At 37.3% G+C, this 13,868-nt stretch overlaps 1 long non-coding RNA gene and 1 pseudogene across 1 annotated transcript; one reads left to right on the top strand and one right to left on the bottom strand.

Moving 5' to 3' along the window:
- The first annotated feature begins 1,336 nt into the window (after positions 1-1,336).
- LOC149232377 (uncharacterized) lies at positions 1,337-2,490 on the top strand. The gene is made up of 2 exons (XR_016248140.1): positions 1,337-2,127; positions 2,199-2,490. It is a non-coding gene; the product is annotated as an uncharacterized LOC149232377 (long non-coding RNA).
- Positions 2,491-7,266: 4,776 nt separating this feature from the next.
- LOC149232376 (putative protein phosphatase 2C 44 pseudogene) lies at positions 7,267-7,903 on the bottom strand (annotated as a pseudogene).
- Between the last annotated feature and the right edge of the window lie 5,965 nt (positions 7,904-13,868).

Below are 13,868 nucleotides of genomic sequence, written 5' to 3'. Positions count from 1 at the left end.
CTATAATTTCTGATAGAAAATTAGGTAAATGAGCCACTAATGAAGCTTTGAACCTTTAACAATTATGCAAAAAGTGCTTGCCAGGAAGATTTATTTTCTCCCCAACCCTTAACAATTATGCAAAAAGTGCCTGGCATGAAGATATATTTTCTCCCCAACATTATTGTTACTGTGCATGAAGATTTCATGGTTATTTTTTGTAGATGTGACCAGTAAAATATCTTTTCTCTCTAAAATCATACTAAGGTTGATATATTAACTTGTTTTCATCAATGATGTATAATGCAAGTCTCCTCTTTTATTCTAGTTTCTTGGATCTAAATACCCATAAGGAATTACAAGAAAACTGGCTAGAATTAATAGATAGTCTCTGAAGAAATTTACAAAATGAACTTGTTAAGAAAATGGAATGAAGCTAGAAGAATCTATTGTAGATGAAAACTGAATTCTGAAATTTTATTGTTAGAAAATAAACTAAAAAACTAGTTACAGTCCATCGATGAGGAATGAGATAGTATTATTCCTCTTGTATGGGATAGAGTCTACAGAAAATGAAAGATTGTTATTGACTTTTTGCAAAACAAAGTCCCACTCTTTTAGGATGGCCTGTAAGCAAACCTTTTCCTTTGTTTAACAACATTCCTCCCTGTTGGCTTGCTAAGACAATGTTTCTTCTTTCAATGTGGTAGGTCGGATCAACCCGCACATATGGAACTCAAAATTCTACTTACTGACCACAACATTAGAATTTTATGGTTGTTTATCAGTAATGATGGTGCCTCAGATTCTCGGCTAACTCTTCTCTTTTATCAAAAATTGTAAAATGACGTGAAGGCTTAGAGAGATGTCACTTTGCCCAATGGGAAGAGGACGGAGTGAGTGAGAAAGGTTCATTCTATATTTATTTAAGATAGTTTTTTGGATGGCAATCTTGAAGTTTTTGTTAAAAGTTGCTATTACATTTAATAAATATGTGATCGATGTTTTTTTTTTGTGAGTATGAGTAAGGAAATGGTCTAGTTTGTTTCTTTCTTAAATGGTTCTTTGATCCACTAGAAAGGGAGGTAATCATCATCCCATAGTCAATAGGAGATTCCATTCCCCATAATTGACAATTATTAGCTTCTATCACCTATTAGTGGGGGAATTTCATACTCAACTAAAGTTGGTTGTCTAATTGAGCATTGCAAAGAATTTTCCTTTGTTCTATTCCATGATAAAAATATTTTCACTCCAAGGATTGATAGAGACATAAATCTGCTGCCAGATATTATGCACAAAGTGTAATCTTCGAAGCTATTTTCAAGAATGTTGAACCATGTCATATTTACGCCGTAAGGCTTTCCTCTGGGAAAGACTCCCCTCCAGTGCCACCCTGTACCTTTCTGCGCCATTGATTTCGTTGTTAGACGATAGAATTAATATTCACCGTCTGATTCAAAGTGCTCCATTCATTATCCCTGGCAGCGCATGGCATCTGGCCGCGGCGCAAGAAAAGAGCGTTTATCCCCACATAGAGGCATCTGCATGCTCTGCTAGCCTTAATAACCCCGTCCACTTGGCAACCAATCCTTGGGATCAACATGCCCATTTATATTCTTATCAGGTTCTTGGATCGTATGGCTAGGAGGGCGCCGAATAGGTGATCGAGTAACTAACATAGCATCATGTGTCATTTGCTCTGTTTTATTTTGGTATCGATGGCTTCGGTGATGAAGGGTGAAACCCTAGGGTTTGAACTTCTGCGAACCATGGCGTCCTTCCTCGATGTAGGGGTGCAATTGGGCCGAATCCACTTGCCTTCTATTTCAACTCTTAACTGGTTAGGTCATTTTTGCATACCTGTTTCACTTTTCACGGCATATTTTGGTCTTTGAAGTTACTGTAACACTCATGGTTTGGTTTGCATGCCTAGGATTCCATTTTTCCGTGGCAATGGTGCATTTGGTTTCATATCAAAATTTTTCTCAAGGTGGCTACAAGATACGCCCCTTCTCCTGGGAGGGAAGTGCATAACCTCTCATAAAGCATTTAAGTCTGCCGAGGATCCTTCCAAAGGGTTCTAATGTTTTCATGGTACTCATGAACATGGAACAAAATGTCCAAGCGACTACCATTCCTCCACACGTAAGCATCTTCTTTTTGCTAAGGTTGGAAGATTCTTTATCAGCGGTTGATAATAAATGTTTAATGTGCAGGTAAGTGCTTTTCCTCCGCGGGCTCGCTTCTATAGGTTTCAACCCACTGTCAGGGTTTTGATGAGGTTCTTTCTTCATATTCATGTGTATAGACTTGCATGTGACTCTGCTAGAATTCTCCAAACAATACCGGAGTTGGGGTTTTTCTAGTTATTGATTGTATCAATTGGCCTTCTTAACCTACTAAATTGTGAATTCTTTAAATAAACCCTCGACACTGTTGAGAGGGGTTTACTGTAATGTTATGTTGTTACGTTTTTTTTAGAACTGTTCAGTACCTTCGTTTTGTTTAGTTGCGACTTCTTGTGGTAATGGTCTTCATTTGCTCCATGTGTCGGATGGTTATAAATCGTTACAGTTCTGTAGTTTCACACTATTTCATTATGTTTAAAGTTCTTCTTTTATTACTTGCGTTGTTTAAGTAATGCTTAATATTGGTTCCATTTCTATAATGATGAAAATATGGTATCTCTTAGTAGTTTTATAATTTGTATATGAACATAAATTTGTATAATATTTATAAACTTTGAGCCATTTATACAGATCCCTTTATATGGTTAACTCTGCATGATAATAGTATTTATTTATACAGTTGTTTTCTATTTTCAAAATTTCAGTTCTTAATGTCATGCATGAGATTGTGCAAGAGTCCTTGAGGAACTGTTTCTAGGATGGCTAATGGTGTGGCCTTGCGACTAACCCTCGAGGTTCTGTTATTATTCCCCGTAACTTAATTAGGGTCTTTGTCCTATGGTTTAACTAATACCAGAGGATAGTTGAATGGTAATGGTTCCAGCTTCTCTTGTTGTTTTCAATTATACCATCTCTTTAAATCTCAACAAATTTTCAACATTTAGTTTTCCTTTATTTATCTAGTCTCTACTTGAAATAAAGAATAGACTCTATACATATAATATGCATTTTCACATAGAGTTTCTCTATCTATCTGATAAAATTAAAAATCCAGAAAACAACCATATCTCTACTATCTCATTGTCATAAATTCACAGGGAAACAAGATCACACTTTTACATGCTCAACAATGCAGAAAAATAACAATATTCTTTCCATGTTATTCACACAATAGTAAATACAAACAAGAAACGTCGTAAGGCCTTCCTCTCTGCGCCATTGATTTCGTTGTTAGACGATAGAATTAATATTCACCGTCTGATTCAAAGTGCTCCATTTCAAAGTGCTCCATTCATTATCCCTGGCAGCTCATGGCATCTGGCAGCGGCGCAAGAAAAGAGCGTTTACACGTAATTGGCTGGTACGTGGCTCCCTTGGAATGCTTTACGGGGAGACTTGGTCCACTCAACGGCCTTCACATCACAATTGATCCCATCCCATTTCAGAGTAATCAACCGATCCATATTTCCATTAATTCCTCTAATTTTTCTGCCCATTTCTGGGTTTTATATAAAGAGTCTTTCGATTTACTTTCGTCTGCGGGTTTCATATATCTCATCTTACTTTCATTGAGCTCCTCCTCTCATCATCGAATCCATCGGTGGGGTGGAGTTGTTGCTACACTAATGAATAATATGAAGGCTACAATAACCCAACAATCACCAGAAAATTATGAAGGCTACAATAACCCAACAATGACCAGAAAACTATCAGGTATTTATTGTTTTTTAGAGTGCTAGATTTATGGATCTGCCTGTGTTTTTTAGAGTGCTAGATTTATGTATCTGCCTGTGTTTTTGAATTTTGTTGATCCATCTCTTTTTCTTATATTAATTCATCTATCCATCTCTGTACGGAAAAATACAACGAGAAGCTCATGGAAGCCAACGCTGGAACAAAAAATTGTACTTGAATCTATTCACAAAAGCGGCATTCATTCACCAACGTTGGAAGAGATACGGAGGATTACCAAACATTTGCAGCAGTATGGCAAAGTTGAAAATAAAAGTTCTGTCTGCAAGTATTTGATTCTGATTTGGAAGCATTGCCAACACAGCAGGAATCATTAGGCATTCAAAGGCTGATTATGTCTGAAATACGCAAATTGCAAATTTGTTTTGTGGTCTTGGAGAAAGGGGATAGCTATGAGGTTCAATACACACATTTCATCAATTTGCTTGACTTATCATTCTGCTTCCACATACTGTCTGTTTTAGCATTCTATTCGATTAGAAGAGAATTCTTGCCCATGTATACATTGTTAATTTGTAATAATATAATGCATCTTTGATTCAACTGGTGAGGTCGACGGAATGTAAGCCAACCACCTTACCTCCATTCTCGCTACAGTTTTCCGCATTCCTATAGCATAAGTTAAGGGGTGACACTACGTGCAATTCCAGGGACTGGGCAGATAAATGCCCCTCGGATCTGGCACCTAGGGAAAGGAAATCCTCTTTTGCAATGCAGTTACTTGGGGCATCTTTCTTTAAGAACTTCAAAAAAGAACCTGGAGTTGTTGCTACACTAGTGAATAATATGAAGGCTACAATAACCCAACAATGACCAGAAAACTATCAGGTATTTATTGTTTTTTAGAGCGCTAGATTTATGGATCTGCCTGTGTTTTGAATTTTGTTGATCCATCTCTTTTTTTTATATTAATTTCATCACGTCAATTTGAAATGTTTTAAAAATGTTATGATTTCTGCTTACAGTTGCCAAACCTTTTCACTTCCTAAATGGTTAGTTCAGTAGTTCAGCGCTTCGTTGATAATAATACAATTCATCTACACAAACGTATATGATTCAATGCATGCACATTGATGTATAAGGGGCAGGGCTCCCATAAATTCCGGCTATCACATTTATAGTTTTGCACCCAACCTGTCTGACTTTATCACTTATTTTTGTTAACGCTATATGAGTTCCCATAATGTCTGAGAAATACATGAATTCTGTGAGATACATATAGCTAAACATCACCTTCGCCCTCGTTTTACTGAAAATCTAAAACATTTTATATCGTTGCTATTTTTTTGGCCGTTGATGCAGCCATTTTAATTTTTAGCATGCCCATTTAAATGATTTGATATGATTACTATCTGCTTTTATATGAGTACTGTCTGCTTTTTTTTGGGTCATTGATGCAACCATTTTAATTTTTAGGGTGCCTAGTTAAAACGTTTTATATGATTACTATCTGCTTTTACAGTTCATGCGCCCATTTTAAATTTTGGATGGTCCCCAGTGACCATAATGTCTGAGAAAGGCATCGAATTTTCTCATTGTAATAATATAAGACAGCTAGGAGGGAGGAGTGCAATTGTTTTAGGGTTTTGTGCTATGTCAGAATTTGCTTATACAATTTTTATTTGGGGATGCTGGTTTGAAGTTTAAATGAATAATACTTCGGAATTTCAAAACTCTTATGGTCACCGGTTTCACATGGTAAAACATAGTACCCAATCCTTTAATCCTTTGGCTGATAATTTATTGTAATCGTTCGATGTGATTTGCATCGAAAATTTAATAGTTAAAGCATTCTCTAAGACTTTATGGCGAAAATTCGATAGTATATATCTAAAAAAAAAGTGATAGATCATTGGAATGCCCGTCGAGTGTGGGTTATCGAAAAAACTTGGGACTCACTTCTTTGCAAAAACTGTAATTATTTTACGGCGTTCTTCTCGGAAGGACTCCCTTCCAGTGCCCTGTGCCATTGATTTCGTTGTTAGACGATGGAATTAATATTCACCGTTTGATTCTAAGTGTTCGATTCATTATCCCTGGCCGCGCATGGCATCTGGCATCTGGCCGCGGCGCAAGAAAGGAGCGCTTACACGTAATTGGCTGAGGTACGTGGCTCCCTTGGAATGCTTTACGGGGAGACTTGGTCCACTCAACGGCCTTCGCATCACAATTGATCCCATCCCATTTCAGAGTAATCAACCGATCCATATTTCCATTAATTCCTCTAATTTCTCTGCCCATTTCTGGGTTTTATATAAAGAGTCTTTCGATTTACTTTCATCCATAGGCGGGTTTCATATATCTCATCTTACTTTCATTGAGCTCCTCCTCTCATCATCGAATCCATCGGTGGGGTGGAGTTGTTGCTACACTAGTGAATAATATGAAGGCTACAATAACCCAACAATGACCAGAAAACTATCAGGTATTTATTGTTTTTTTAGAGTGCTAGATTTATGGATCTGCCTGTGTTTTTGAATTTTGTTGATCCATCTCTTATTCTTATATTAATTCATCTATCCATCTCTGTACGGAAAAATACAACGAGAGGCTCCACTCATCGATGGAAGCCAACGCTGGAACAAAAAACTGTACTTGAATCTATTCACAAAAGCGGCATTCATTCACCAACGTTGGAAGAGATACGGAGGATTACCAAAAAATTACCAAACATTTGCAGCAGTATGGCAAAGTTGAAAATAAAAATCCTGTCTGCAAGTATTTGATTCTGATTTGGAAGCATTGCCAACACAGCAGGAATCATTAGGCATTCAAAGGCTGATTATGTCTTAAATACGCAAATTGCAAATTTGTTTTGTGAAGGTCTTGGAGAAAGGGGATAGCTATGAGGTTCAATACACACATTTTATCAATTTGCTTGACCTATCATTCTACTTCCACACACTGTCTGTTTTAGCATTCTATTCGATTAGAAGAGAATTCTTGCCCATGTATACATTGCTAATTTGTAATAATATAATGCATCTTTGATTCAACTGGTGAGGTCGACGGAATGTTAAGCCAACCACCTTACCTCCATTCTCGCTACAGTTTTCTGCATTCCTATAGCATAAGTTAAGGGGTGACACTACGTGCAATTCCAGGGACTGGGCAGATAAATGCCCCTCGGATCTGGCACCTAGGGAAAGGAAATCCTCTCTTTGCAATGCAGTTACTTGGGGCATCTTTCTTTAAGAACTTCAAAAAAGAACCTCTCTGGTATTCAGATGAACTATTCGAGTAAAATTAATGACAATACAGTAATCAAAAAATTTCCTAGATGCTTTCTCCCATGAGATGAGTTTGCGAAAAAAAAATATGCATGTAACAGTAACTATGCAAATAAGTAAATGATTGGAAAAAATGCCTTGCCTTCCACAATCCATCACTAGCCAAAATGAGAAATTTTGTGGTTGCATCTATGGTCGTGTCTCTCACATCTGGTTCTGAACTTAAATGAACTCGAGGTACATCTCCTAATATATTAAAAAAAAAACACCATTAAGTATACAGTTTCTCCTGTTACCATTCAAATGTTACTCTTGAGCTAGACCATTAAGATAGAATTATAAAGTTACAAATCAAAAAATTTTCTCATTAAAATTAATCTTTGCACAACATTTGTAGTGGTACCTGGCAGGAGTGTCACAAATCCACCCTTCTCGATGTTTTGGCGTTCAATACTTGGCTCATGATCAACAGTCAGCTCAATAGCAATGCCGTTTTTACATATAACAGCCCTCGAATCCCCTGTATTTGCTACAAAGAGTTTTTTCCCATCAACTAAAATAGCAGTGACTGTTGTGGAGCCACCGGGCCCTAAATCAGCTGCCTTTGCTAAAAATTTCCCATCAGTCCGGTTGTATGCATTCTTGATGGCACTTTCTGGGTCTGTCCAGAACTTCGGCTCCATTATTATCAGAGATACTTTTTAGCATTAAAATACTTAATTAGCATTTTACACCATACGAAACTTTGAAAATAGCAAGTGACAACCAATACAACGAATGGCAGATCAGTTGTAAAAGCATTTTACTGGATGTGCATTAGAGTCAGAAATCTCATCTAATATACAATTTTTTTCTAAAGAGTCATTTGAGAACCATCATATTTATATAAATGAAGGAAATTATCAAAAATGATAACGATTTGTCACAAACGCAATTTTTGCAATAAGGAAGCACTATTGCTTTATGCCATGACGTAATGCTACTATTGGGCGTTTTTTCTTTGGATAGGTGCAAGAGACAAATGAACATATAAGTATAGGAAATATATGAACAGTTTAAGCTATTTGAAAAATAGTGTATTTACGCATGAAACATATTCAACTAGAAATATGATGGGGAAAAACAAGAAATTCATTATATGTGAGAAGTAAAATGTTGGAGAATCTTCACCTTTGAGGTTTGAGAAATGGACATGGCAATATATCACAACTAGAAAAATCTTGTTCATTGATGCAGATCATTGTTACAATTAACAATATATATCATATGCCAAAGATAAAACACAGGAAATTAACCCATGAAGTCAATGCAAGTAGAAACACCATAATAGAACCAATAGAGGAAAAAACGAAATTGTTTCACAAGTTACAATCAAGTTAGGAAATTGAGATAAACATATGCAATTTGGAAAATGGAAAGAAACTTTGAACCTGCTCCAATTTAATGTATAATTTTAATTTTTGATTGACTAGCGATTGCAAAACAATACATGTCACAATACAATCAACTATAAAATTTAAATAGATGTTGTTAAATTCACAGAGACCTTCCAAGTATTCCCTATGATTCATAGATGCTAAACCAGGTAGACCATTAGCATTGATTACAAGTATTCCCCATGATTCATAGATGGTAAACCAGGTAGACCATCAGCATTGATTACAAGTATTCCCCATGATTCATAGATGGTAAACCAGGTAGACCATCAGCATTGATTACAGTGCATAACCCCAAAGGAATTGTAAGAGTTGAACTTGTGACATCCCATTTCTGAGAAGTTCAATGTCTAACTCCAAGGCCAATCAAGCCAACCCCAGGGCTCAAAAATAAGATAATAAAAATATATATACATTTCGTAATGAGGCGTGATACCTATCATCCAGCTCATAAAGGATATAGGTTGGTAACAATTGAAATAGACTTACAAATTAGCTAATTTAGAGAGTTTCATTGTGGGCAAAATCAAGAATCTCATTCTAGATTACGATTTAAGTTGGGAATCAAACCCTACTCAACTAATGAAAGGACTGAAATTTTCTAAACCCCTTTCCAGCACTAATTTAAATATGTAGACTATAGATTGGTACTACCCAGGCACTCCCTAGGTGACATTATTAAGCAACGCATCAGTAGCTACAGAGTGATTGATACAGATGTGGATGCTTCTTCTCCCTCCTATACTTTTTACATCTATACCTAATGACAAGTAATGGGCACTTCCACAGTATGTTGTAACTAGTGTACTTTTGAGCCTCGTCGACCTCTCTTTTGGTCACCCACTGCCATTAATAAAACTAGTCTTATCTTATCTTCTGTCGTCTGTTAATAAGAAATGGTACTGTAATATAAAAACAATACTAAATAGCCAGGACTAACTCTCACCAATTTAGATCCTCATCTAGGTGAGCACTTAGTGTCTATACTTTCTTCGCCATTGATTTCGTTGTTAGACGATGGAATTAATATTCACCGTTTGATTCGAAGTGTTTGATTCATTATCCCTGGCCACGCATTGCATCTGGCATCTGGCCGTGCATCGCATCTGTCATCTGGCAAGTATGCATTGCACTCCGAATCCTCCTGCGCTCTCTATTCATTAAGCAAAACCCTCCTGCGCTCTCTGTTCATTAAGCAAAACGAGAAACTTCCAGGATGTGGATATCATGCCAGGGGGATCCATGAGCATCGTGAGAGAAAGCCCTACTGCTGCCATTGTCAAATTCAAGGCCGGAAGTATCGAGCCAGCCCATCACCATACCTTTGGGCATGATCTTATTGTTGTCAAATTCAAGGCCGGAAGTATCGAGCCAGCCCATCACCATACCTTTGGGTATGATCTTCTTGTTGTGTCTGGATGATCTCGTTTGATAAAGTCAGCTTTCACACGGGGTAAGTGGTATCTCAGAATAAACAGGAAGCAAGCAAGCGGCATAGCATTGGAAATATGGTAGAAGAAGATATGGCCAGGTCCAAACCCCCGCATATCCTCAAAAGCTAGATTTCTCCATCGTTCTTACAAGTTTAGTAGGTTTATTTTAGTGTAAGGAGCCTCGAGGCACTCGAGATATTAACTACCCGTTGTTCGTCGGTTCGATTCCCAAACGAAATACAAACCCTCCGCCGCTGAATTTCCGAGGGTTTCAGCACAAATTATCATGCAGGCGCCCTGTCAAAGGTACAACTTTTTTACAGCTCGTTTGAGATCCAGTTTTGGGGTTCTGTTCTTTTGTTGTTGGGCTGAAATTGGGTTTACTCAGTGTTAGGTTATTTAGTTGTGTTAATTGAGTGATGCAAATCCTATCTAATTTTTGTAGAAATTATAATTTTTTTTCCTGGTGGTTCACGGCGTCTGACACATTGTCTGTGAATTTTCAAGGTTTTTGCAAATTTCATTATTATTTAAATTCAGGGTTTTGTTGTAATTGTGGTTCAATTTTGGCTGTAATTGATCTACTGTTTATGTAAAATTGCAAGAGAGTAGGGTACAAGTCTAATCACTGCTCCTGGAGGTGATAACAGTTTCTTTAGTCTCCATTTCAGGTACATTCATTCTTGTTGTTAGTACCTTGTCTGCGTATTCTATGCACAATTGCATTGAGTAGAGGTTATTTAGTTATTGGACATGAATTCCCGCACTTAATTTTATGACGGCCGTGTTCTTTTTTGTTTGTTTGTTTAAATTATATTTATTTATTGCATATGCACTGGGAGGTATGAGCATAACAAGATCCACTAGGCACCGGTAGGTATGAGCATAACAAGATCCACTAGGCACCGGTAGGTGTGATTGCATTAGTTTTTAGTAGCAGGAACAAGAATCTAGCTGTATCTTAGCCTGGACAATCACGGTCGCCCTCCGAGCATAAGATCCAAACTGTAGCCACGTGGGTTAATGGCCATCGTATGTTTAGTACTATTTGTTGCATGACCCTTTGGTGGTATTTGCTGTTAATTACCTCCATTATTGCCCTCGGAGATTTGTAATCCTATTTTATCGCTGTTTAAAATGATTTTCTTCACGGCCCGACCTAGACTCGTTCACATCAATTTTTGTCATTTTATGAATTTTGTGGCTATTGATTAGCCAATACTGAATTTTTAGTGTTTCTGACTAGCCCATAGAGTAATGCTACCTCGAGGCTTGTACCCGTTGAAAGTTGTCGCGTTCCTTGTATTGAATCTCCAAACTCTTTGGAATGGGAAGCTCTACCTTTTAACCCGCACATTAAAATTGCTACTGCTTTTAACAAGGTAGAACTTCTTGTAACCTATGGGAAGGCCATATACTCTTGTCTGTTACACGAACCTTTCATACACCTTTGTGTCAATTACCTTTATTTTTGCCCCAAGATATTCATCATCCATTTATAAATTGTTTGAAGTGATTGGCCCCGCTAGTCGGGGAAAATTATTTACAACAATATTCACCATTTTATTTATTTTGTGAGTGTTGATTAGTTAGCCTTGATTGTTTAGTTTTCTAGCTATCCGAAAGAATAACACCACCTTCTCCCTCATGAAAGGTCCCTGTTTCTGGTATTGAATTTCCAATGGCTGTATTCAAGATGAGAGTAATGGAATTAAAGGTGCCATAAAGATGATGTTATTTAAGTATGTTCTCATTAAAATTAATCTCTGCACAACATTCGTAGTGGTACCTGGTAGGAGTGTCACAAATCCACCCTTCTCGATGTTTTGGCGTTCAATACTTGGCTCATGATCAACAGTCAGCTCAATAGCAATGTCGTTTTTACATATAACAGCCCTGGAATCCCCTGTATTTGCTACAAAGAGTTTTTTCCCATCAACTAAAATAGCAGCGACTGCTGTGGAGCCATCGGGCCCTAAATCAGCTGCCTTTGCTAAAAATTTCCCATCAGTCCGGTTGTATGCATTCTTAGTGGCACTTTCTGGGTTTGTCCAGAACTTCGGCTCCATTATTATCAGAGATACTTGTTAGCATTAAAATACTTAATTAGCATTTTACACCATACAAAACTTTGAAAATAGCAAGTGACAACCAATACAACAAATGGCAGATCAGCTGTAAAAGCATTTTACTGGATGTGCATTAGAGTTAGAAATCTCATCTAATATACAATTTTTTTCTAAAGAGTCATTTGAGAACCATCATATTTATATAAATGAAGGAAATTATCACATGTCACTATTCTTCTACACACTATTATTTACAAAATATCCATATTCAGCATACACATAACTAACAATTTCAATTGCAACTCATTATCATCCACCCTTGCTTTCAACAATGCCCATTCGCATGTCGCTATTCTTCCACACTCTATGCCTTACGGCGTTTCCTTTGCAACATCAGGTGCAAATGCTAGTTATTCTTCATCTCATGTCACCCACAATATTAACCTACAAATGTATATCGGATAGTTACAAATGAAAGCTACCTCATATTGATATTTTATGTTAACCTTGATTCATTCTTAAGTATTCAATAGGCACTCTGCTCAAGTAATTTTACATTCTACCAATCCTTTTTCAAAAGGAAAATAAAATGGAGCAATTATTCCATAATCGCAACAACTAATGTACATAAAAATATGATATTTGCGTGAAAGCTAATATAAATTATAGACTGTCTTCCTTTGGATTTCTTCTAAGTTCAATATATTGGCATCCCATAAGCTGCAAAATTTCCTCCCACAAGCCAGGACTTGAAGCAGAGGCAGCAGTGATCACATTGGGGCTGCAGGCTGCTACATACGAGTAATCCAAGGACAACTCCTCCTTCAACTGATTGAATTCCCAACTTGCATAGTTAAGAAAGAACCTGAAATTTTCGGGTTGAAGAACTGCATTCCTCACAAGTTCTAGTGCAAAGTGTAAATTGTTCCTAGCACCATAACACAAACGGGGAATAACTTGATCAAAATATGTAACAACATATCCACCTATAGTTAATAGGAACATACTTGCTTAAAGTGGCTCACTAAAATGTAGTGGACAAACAGAAAATATTGTAGCCAAAACTAGATTAGTAGGCTTTCTGTCTCTGATACACCTCTATAAAGGATGATTAAGGATGACCCCGAATGCACCATCTTTGGATCATTAGATCTTGCTTTAAGAAGCAAAACTATTGTTCTCTCAAAACTCCGTGTTCCATCCATTTTTATAGTTGCAATAAGTAGACAACCAGATTCAAGTGCCTGAATTGGATGAGCCCATTTAGGACCTGATTCTATTGAGGATTCTTTCACACTTCCTGACTCACAATTTCCACTCCTCTGAACTTGCTATGCTTCCACAAGTTTTTCTCGAAAGGCTCACCAATCACTCTATGTGAGGTTAACCTGTTCACTGGCATCTTCTGATCCAAGAGAGTTATACTTACTTTTACCTTCTGGGTTATCCTCTTCAGGGATAGGTTTGTTGTCATTTATGATTGCAAAGTATGGGCCTGGTAGCCTTGTGTTGCCCAAATCCTGCCTTATCAAACCCCTCAAGTTATTTGAAGAGTTAATTTTGTAGGACCCAATACTCCATCTGAACCCTTTTGTTGTCTCAGATTGCAGTGGCTTAATACAACATTTGGGTTGCTGGGTAATTGTCGATTGCAGGATGAATTTATTGTTGGTTAGATCTGGAGAGAGCAGGATGGAGCAAGTGAGGGGGAGGGTCTGCACTCTGGCACACTGGATTTCCATGGAGGGCCTATTGTACTTGTTGAAATGTGAGGAGGAACAAGTAATAGGAGGTCTAGTGGTGATGATGAAAACTATGAGCAAAATCTAAGCAAATC

Source organism: Pinus tabuliformis, chromosome J (assembly GCF_031772625.1).
Source record: "Pinus tabuliformis cultivar Carrire ecotype Pingquan chromosome J, CPIR1, whole genome shotgun sequence".
In the NCBI taxonomy this organism is placed as follows: domain Eukaryota; kingdom Viridiplantae; phylum Streptophyta; class Pinopsida; order Pinales; family Pinaceae; genus Pinus; species Pinus tabuliformis.
Note: the sequence above shows the minus strand (reverse complement) of the source record. Positions and strands in the feature narration are given on the sequence as shown.